This window comes from Heterocephalus glaber, unplaced genomic scaffold, assembly GCF_053883595.1.
Source record: "Heterocephalus glaber isolate CG9 unplaced genomic scaffold, H.glaber_assembly_v1.0 deba00001687, whole genome shotgun sequence".
NCBI classification, from domain to species: Eukaryota; Metazoa; Chordata; class Mammalia; order Rodentia; family Bathyergidae; genus Heterocephalus; species Heterocephalus glaber.
In genome coordinates this window covers 8,803,413-8,811,560 of record NW_028258412.1, presented here as the reverse complement: position 1 = coordinate 8,811,560, position 8,148 = coordinate 8,803,413, and the positions used below count along the sequence as shown (strand labels likewise).

General features: G+C 40.1%; 1 gene segment (V, D, J or C); it reads right to left on the bottom strand.

Annotated features, from left to right (window-relative positions):
* LOC106009314 (Ig lambda-1 chain V regions MOPC 104E/RPC20/J558/S104-like) overlaps positions 1-8,148 on the bottom strand; it is a 505,149-nt gene that overhangs the window by 364,107 nt on the left and 132,894 nt on the right.

The following is an 8,148-nucleotide window of genomic DNA, read 5'->3' as shown; positions in this document are numbered from 1 at the left end:
CTTCAACCCCTCCATTCCTCCCTATTTACAAAGATTTTGTTCCTATTTAGTGTAACTTGTTTATTTATTCTGTGGTATATAAATCACCTTCCCCAGTTGAGACCTCAGGAATGCCTGATTACTGATAAAATGGGGAGGCAGTGAATGTCTGTAATGCTTACACTCTAGGCTTCACAGTGTTCTACCCCAGGATCTCATGACACCATTTATCATTTCCTTTTATTTGGTTCTCTGGGGCATTGGTTGCCTCCTTACTTATTTCTGTGGATACTTATTTCTGTGAGTCAGTGCACAGAAGTTTTGTCTTCAAGGCTTGAATCACATTAAGTGCTTAATAGAACTACTGGAGTAAAGAGTTCTTTAGAGAGGTCATCACTTCTAACCCAACTAAGACCCTGTACCCACTCTTCCCTGTTCTCTGGATGCACAAGCCTCAGTCTCTGGCTTTCGTCTGTGCCAGTGTAGGGCTTCACTGTGCACAAACCAGCACCCAGTACTGGAAGGTGATGTCATCCTAGAGATGAGCAGGAGCCTCTAGACTTCCTTGGGTCTCACCCATGCCTATCATGTCATGTTCCCTGGTCCAGCTCCTGCTTGAATTTAATTAGTGACCAATTAGTATCTAAATTTAGGACTGGGGATGCTGCTCAGTAGTCGAGCACTTGCTTAGCACATGAGACCATGGATTCAGTCCCCATTACCAGCTAAAAACTAAATTTATTTTAGTAAAATGCTTTGATCATATGTGATATTTGTATCACACATTATCCTTAGGTGGTCCTATCAGTGAGACAGTGACTGTGCCATATGATCTCTGTTAAGGAAATAGTAAGCCACCTCAGATCCAGTGAGATGCCTTGGATTCTGGGTCGAAATAATGAACAAACACATGCCAGGTCCTAGGAAATATTCTTTGAGGTGAATGAAGATGAATGTCCAGCTTGGAGGTAGGTTGAGGCCACTCTGTAGGACAATCTATTAAAAAATAAAGATGTCATATTGTGGGACTGGACTCCATACTTGAACAGTTGACCTGACTGCTTAGGGGATAAAATGCTGTCACCTTCCAGCCCCTACCTTAACTGTGCCGCTGCATCCTGCCCCTAGGCTGTTGTACCTTCCTGCTGATATAATCTCCCAGAGAAGCACCTGAAAAAAGGTTACACACTAAGATCCAGGGATAGAGCTCTAGCTCTACATTGCTCTGAGTATGAACAAGCCCAGTCCTGCTTTGGAGGCCTCTTTCTTGGTGCTAGCCATTTACATGTATGTTGCCACCACTGGTGGTAACAGCAGTGACAACACAGTTGGCAACTTCCAATCATGACAGAGCAGGTCCTCTATTCTCTTCCCCCACAATAGTTATCATTTTTTGCTGTCATCCCCTTCTAGGCTCCTATCCTAAGCCTCATAAATAACAGTGCATCAGCTCAGGGAGCATACTGTCATTCTGAAAGAAAAGAAAATGCAGAAACCCTTATATCCAATGGTGTGCTTGAAAAATGCAGTTAAGAAGAGTGTCTCAGCCAGGCATGATGGTCCATGCCTATAATTCCAGCACTTGGGAAGCTGAAGCAAGAGAATTACAATTTTGAGTCCTGCCTCAAGTCCTTGTCTCAAAATGTAGCTCAGTGGGAAGGCCCTGGGTTCAACCCCCAGTACCACACAAAAGGGAAGGAATGGAAGAAAGATAAGGGGAGAAGGGAGGGAAAATGTCCTATTTTTCCTGAAATACACCCTCTCCCAGCATCATCTGGCACAGACCCAAGTTACAGGGAATATTCCCCAAAAAGGGAAACTAGCACCTTTGGGATTTCAGGGCTATGTACCCAATGGGCAAATTCTCCAGGGAAGAAGAGCAAAGGAAAGGCATTGCTTTAGGTTCATTAGCAGAAAAATAGAGAAGATTAATATACACCACCTGAGGTCACTGTGAGGGTCACTGGGGCCATGCCCAGACATGGATGGTCCAATGTAATTATTCACTGCCTAATGGAAAGAAAGAAAAATAGACACTGTATGCTTTTGTCTTTTCTAACCGCTGTAAGAAAATAGCACAGACTGAGTCATTTAGAAGTAAAAGAAATTTATTTTTCAAAGTACAGAAAACTAGGAACTTCCAAGATCAAGGCCTCAGCTTTGATGTCTTGTGAGGGCTTATCTCTGCTTCCAAAACAGCATCTTGTGCTGCATCCTCTGAAGAGGATGAACATTGTGTCCTCACATGGTGGAAGGCCAGAAGGGATAGAAGGGATTGGGTGCTTTCTTCAATTTTTTTGTTAAAAACATTAATCACATTCATGAACTTGCAATACTCATGACTTCATCACCTCTTAAACTATTATCATATTTGGTATTAGTTTCCAACAAATTAATTTCAGGAGAACACATATATTTGAACTGTAGTGTTAGAGCTTGCTTCTAAAACAGAATGCCTTGGATCAAAATGAGGTGAACTACAGATAGGCCGGAACTTTTGGAGTTCCTAGGGCCTTGCCCACCCACACCTGCCAATGGAGGCCTCATTTGAGGGTGAATCTGGCAACATTCTTTGTTTGTTTGTTTTGGTACCAGGGATCAAACTCAAGACCTTGTGCTTGGGAGGCAGGTAGTGGAACCACTTAGCTAAATCCCTGGCCCTTCTGGCAACATTCTTTATGCAGAATTTAGTCTTTAGCATCAATGCAATGAGTTTTTGAAAAGTTGAGTTTGGCTGGAGAGAGATCTTGTTGGTAAGGATAGCCATCCAAAAGAGGGAAAAGTGGTGACTATCCATGGCAGGGGACCATATATTTGAAGGCTCCTTAGACAGTTCATCTCTAAGTCATTAAGATGCAAGCAAGGGAAGTATAGCACACATGATTGCTTGGTATTAACAATTCACCCTGGAGGTCCCCAAACTGTTTAACAGGTAGGCTTGGACTTACAGCAAATGTGGCACACAGATATTAGACAGAAGGATCTGAATTGAAAAGAGACAGAGTGGGATCCAATGCATGCTCAAGGCCACGTAGCCCAGGCTGGCCTCAAACTCATAGCAGTCCTCCTGCTTCAGACTCCCAAGTGCTGGGATTACAGCTGTGTGTCACCATGCCTGGTAGGATCATTATTGTACAAGTGTGACACTCAACATTTGAAGTACTGGCTACATGGCCAGATCCTGTCTCAAAAAAAAAATTCTTATTAGACAATAATGGCTTATAGTTCATGCTTCAGCTACATTCAGCACTAGAAAGTATTTTTTCTTAGTCATTGCAACATTAAGGTTTGGAATAGAATATTTGCAATCATTCACTGTTAATTCTCTGAAAATGAAGAAAATCAAGCTGAAGAAACTGAATTATTGGAAGAAGCAGAACTCCTACAGATCAGCCAGATGGATAAGAATTCACCCTTTTTAGAAAACTCTTTAAAATTTCTAATTATGATCAAAGTGTTTAGATCTTTAAGTGAAAAATAGGTATACTGGTCAGATTTTTATAACTGTGATCAAATACCTGACACACACAGCTTAAAAGAGAAAATGTTTATTTTGGCTCAATGTTTCAGAAGTTTTTGTTCATGGTTAAATGGCTCCATTGATTTAGGCTGATGGTGACACAGAAACATCATGGCAGGACTTCTGGGAAGATGACAGAGTGGTGAACAGCAGGGAAACAGCTTCTCCGAGATTTGGTGTTCAGACGTTGGAATATAGCAACATGAGGAAGAGAAGGAGAGAAATGAGTCCCTGGGACTAGCAAGGATCTGAAGCAAGAATTGAAGCTCACAGGGAGAGCAAAGAGAGAGACTTCAACAAAGAAGGAGGTAGCAAGCAGCACTTTCTTCTTGAGCCTTGACTCACTGTGTGAGAAGGGGAACTTGAACCAGCAGATGCACGGTGACTACTGGTGACCCCAGAGACCTCCACAGAGAAACACATCAGTGGAACAGAGCAGTGGACACAGCAAATTGCAGTGGCTGGCTGTATTTGATGCTATTATTGTTGCTGACTGTACTACTTTAGCCAAGGTGACATAGTTGTTCTAATCAGTTGTTTTTCCTGGTGTGCCAAGACTGAGATTGTCTTAGGGTCATAAACAATACTGTAGGCCAGTTTCACAGAACCAGGGGTTAGGCCAAATAGGCAGCAACTTCTCATTTTCAATAAATTGAATAGGTAGGATCTTGCAACAGATTCAAAACCCAAAAGCTAGCCACACCTGGAAGACATCTCTGAGAAGTACTCATTTCCTAAGGGTTCTAAATACTAGCAATAAAGCTACTTGCCGTAAGCAATTTATAAGCATCAACCCAGAAATTAAACTAAAAAAAAAATAGAAAATGAGAAGAAACTTAAGCAACATGCAACCCCAAACTTACAGCTCACCAAAGGTAAACCCAGGGGGCAATAAGGTGGAACAATTCAAAACCTACCCACCTGGACTCTCTGAAGTGGTAACAGTGGAAGAAACAAAGCAGATGAACGAGGCTCTGAAAAAAAATCATAGCAGAAATAGTTTCTCAGATAACTACAAAGGGCTCAGGATTTAGCTCAGCAGTACTGCACCTGCCTGGCAAGCCCCAGGTCCTGAATTCGATTGTTAGTGCTGAAAAAAATCAGATAACTACGGAGATGGTGATCATAATGAAAGACATAGTAAGTGACTCTAAAGCAGATATAGATTTAAAAAAAAACAGAGGCGCTTAGGAAAATGATGGAAACTATAAATGCCCAACATAGGAAGGAAATGGAATCTATGAAACAAATTCAAACAGATTATCTAGGAGATTAAAAATTCCATTGAAAGTATTTACAGAAGAATGAACCAATGTGAGGACAGAATATCAGATATAAAAGACAGGATTGTGGTTAGTGACCATGAAAAGAATGATTTCTTAAAAATAGCAAGGGACCACTAAAAATCAATCCAATGGCTGCTTGATACTGCAAAGAATAACGTAAGTTTGATCAGAGTCAATAAAAAAGCAGGAGGGGCTGGGGATTTAGCTCAGTGGTGCCGCCATCTGCCTCACAAGCACAAGGTCCTGAGTTTGATCCGCAGTACCAAAAAAAAAAAAAAAAGGCAGGAGATATCACAAATGACATAAAAAAAAAAACTGTTCACAAAAGTAATGGCAGAAAAGTTCCCAAGCAGGGAAAAAGAATTTGACATACAGATAAGTGAGGCATATAGTGCTGTATTAGCCATGATCAGAAAAAAATCTACACCAAGACAGGATAGTCAAGATTCAGAATATTAAAAGCTGTTAGAAAAAAGAAAAAGGGCTGGGGATTTAGCTCATGGCACCTCACCTGTCTGGGAAGTGTAAGGTCTTGAATTTGATTCCTGGTACTGAAAAAAAAAAAGAAAGAAAGAAAGAATGAAAGGAAGGGAGGGAGGGAGGGAGGAAGGAAGGAAGGAAGGAAGGAAGGAAAGAAAGAAAGAAAGAAAGAAAGAAAGAAAGAAAGAAAGAAAGAAAGAAAGAAAGGAAGAAAAAAAGGAAGAAAGAGAGAAAAACAAATCTATAAAGGAAAGCCCGTCAGAATTACAGCAGACTTCTCAATAAAAACCTCAAGTTAAGGAAAGCTTGAAGTGAAGTATTTCAAGCCCTAAAGGAAAACAATTTCCAACCCACATGGATGTACCCCACAAAACTGTCATTCAAAATTAATGGAGAATCCTAACAGAATGAATTCACCATGCAAGGCAAGCAATTAAAAAGAGGGGAAAAAGTGGAGACCAACAATAGAAAAATAACATGACAAGGATAAGTCAATATATATCAATTATAACCACAATGTAAGAGGTCTAAATTCACCAGTCAAAAGAAACAGACTGGCAGAATGGATCAAGAAGCAAGATTCAACAATATGCTCCACACAACAAACACATTTAATTCAAAAAAAAATTATAGACCAAAAGTCAGAGGATGGAAAACAATATGTCATATGACAGGAATCATGAAAAAAGCAGGGGTAGGGGCAAGGGATTAGGCTCAGTGGCAATTAGGCTCACTGCCTCGCAAGCACAAGGTCCTGAGTTCGATCCCTGGTACCAGAAAAAAAAATCATTCCTAGAAGCAACCATTACCTTGATAACAAAACCAGAGAAACATCCAACCATAAAAGAGAACTACAGGCTAATTTCTCTAATGAACATGGATGCAAATATCCTCAATAAAATACTGGGAAATGGAATGCAGCAAATTGTCAAGAAGATTATACACCATAACCAAGTAGGATTCATTTCAGATACAGGGCTGGTTCAACATATGCAAGTCAATAAATGTAATACACTACATTAACAGAGCCAAGGACAAAAAATGTATGATCCTCTTAATAGATGCAAAAAAGCATCTGACAAAGTCCAATGCCCATTCATGATAAAAACCCTAAAGAAAAATGGAATAGATAGGCTTTATCTCAATCTGAGAAAAGCCATCTATAACAAACCAACATCATACTAAATGGACAAAAACTGAGTTTTCACTCTAAAATTAGGAACAAGATAAGGATGTCCACTGTCTCCATTTTTATTCAGTATAGCTCTGGAAACATTAGCCAGTGAAATTAGACAAGAGAAAGAAATAAAATAGGGATAGAAAAGGAAGAAGTTAAATTATAATTATTTGTGTATGACATGATACTTTACATAGAAGAAAACAAAATCTCCACAAAAGACTTATAGATTTAATAACCAAATTCAGTAGTATACCTGGATACAAAGTCAGCACTTGAAAATTAATAGCATTCCAAATAACAAACAAATAACAAACAACAAACTCACTGAGAGAGAAATTAGGGAAACAACACCATTCACAATAGCATCCAAAATAAATGAAATACCTAGGAATCAATCTAACAAAGGAAGTAAAGGAACTTTACATGGAAAACTACAGTGCTTTGAAAAAGGTGATCAAAGAGATATCAGAAAATGGAAAGTCATCCCTTGTTCTTTGGTTGGAAGAAGCAATATAGTGAAAATGGCCATACCTTCAAAATTGTTATACAGATTTAATGCAATCTTAATAAAGATTCCAATAGCTTATCTCATAGAATTAGAGAAAACAATCCTAAAATTCACTTGGAACCAGAAGAGAGCTAGAATAGCAAAAGCAATTCTGGGCAACAAAGGCAAGGCAGGGGCATCACAATTCCTGACTCGAAATTACACTACAAAGCTACTATGATAAAAACAGCATGGTAATGGCAAAAAAACAGACCTGAGGATCAGTGGAACAGTTTAGAAGATGCAGAAATAACTCCAAACATGCTCTGCCCCCTTATCTTTGACAAAGGAGCCAAACACCTTCACTGGAAGAAAGACAGCCTCTTTAATAAATGGCACTGAAAAATGGCTTTCCACATGCCAAAGATTAAAACTAGACCCATATCTTTCACCATGCACTAAACTCAAATCAAAATGGATCAAATATCTAAATTTTTTTTATTGTATGATTCCATTTACTGGAAATGTCCAGAATAGACAAATTCATAGACAGAAACTGGATCAGGGATTCATTAGGGATGAAGGCTTGTGGCAGTGAGGAATGAGGAGTGTGACAATTGGTCTGCAGACGTTTTTTAGGGGTATAAAAATACTCTAGAATTATACTGTAATGACCGCAAAACCCTGTGAATAAACTGAAGACCAGAGTTGTACACTTCAAACAGGTTAATTTTATGGTATGTGAACTACATTTTAAGTCACATATGTGTGCCCTCAGGGGACTCAGGCCAAGGCATCAAACACATGGAGTGTCAGAAGGGCGGAGGCCAAGGGAGGGGTTTCTGGCCAAGAAAGGCCTAGTGATCAAGAACATTCATGGACCTCATTTCATCCCTCACTGTTGATGGGGACCCAAGGCTACCTGTGGACCAGCATACATACAGCATCTCTTTATCAATTTTAAAAAATGTTATTATTTGTTTTGCAGTGCTGAGGATCAACCTAGGCCCCTGAGCATGCTAGGCCAGCACTCTATCCTTGAGCTCTGCCCCACACTTGAAGGCCCTTTGAAACCTGGTGTCTGAGGGTCTGGGCCTGACATGGGGGCCCTAGCCATCAGAGGGGCACTGGCTATTCTGCTCCTCATCCTTACCACCTGTGTACCTGTCCCAAGCACAGTCAACTGCTACAATGTCCTGACCGGCACCCAGGCCTG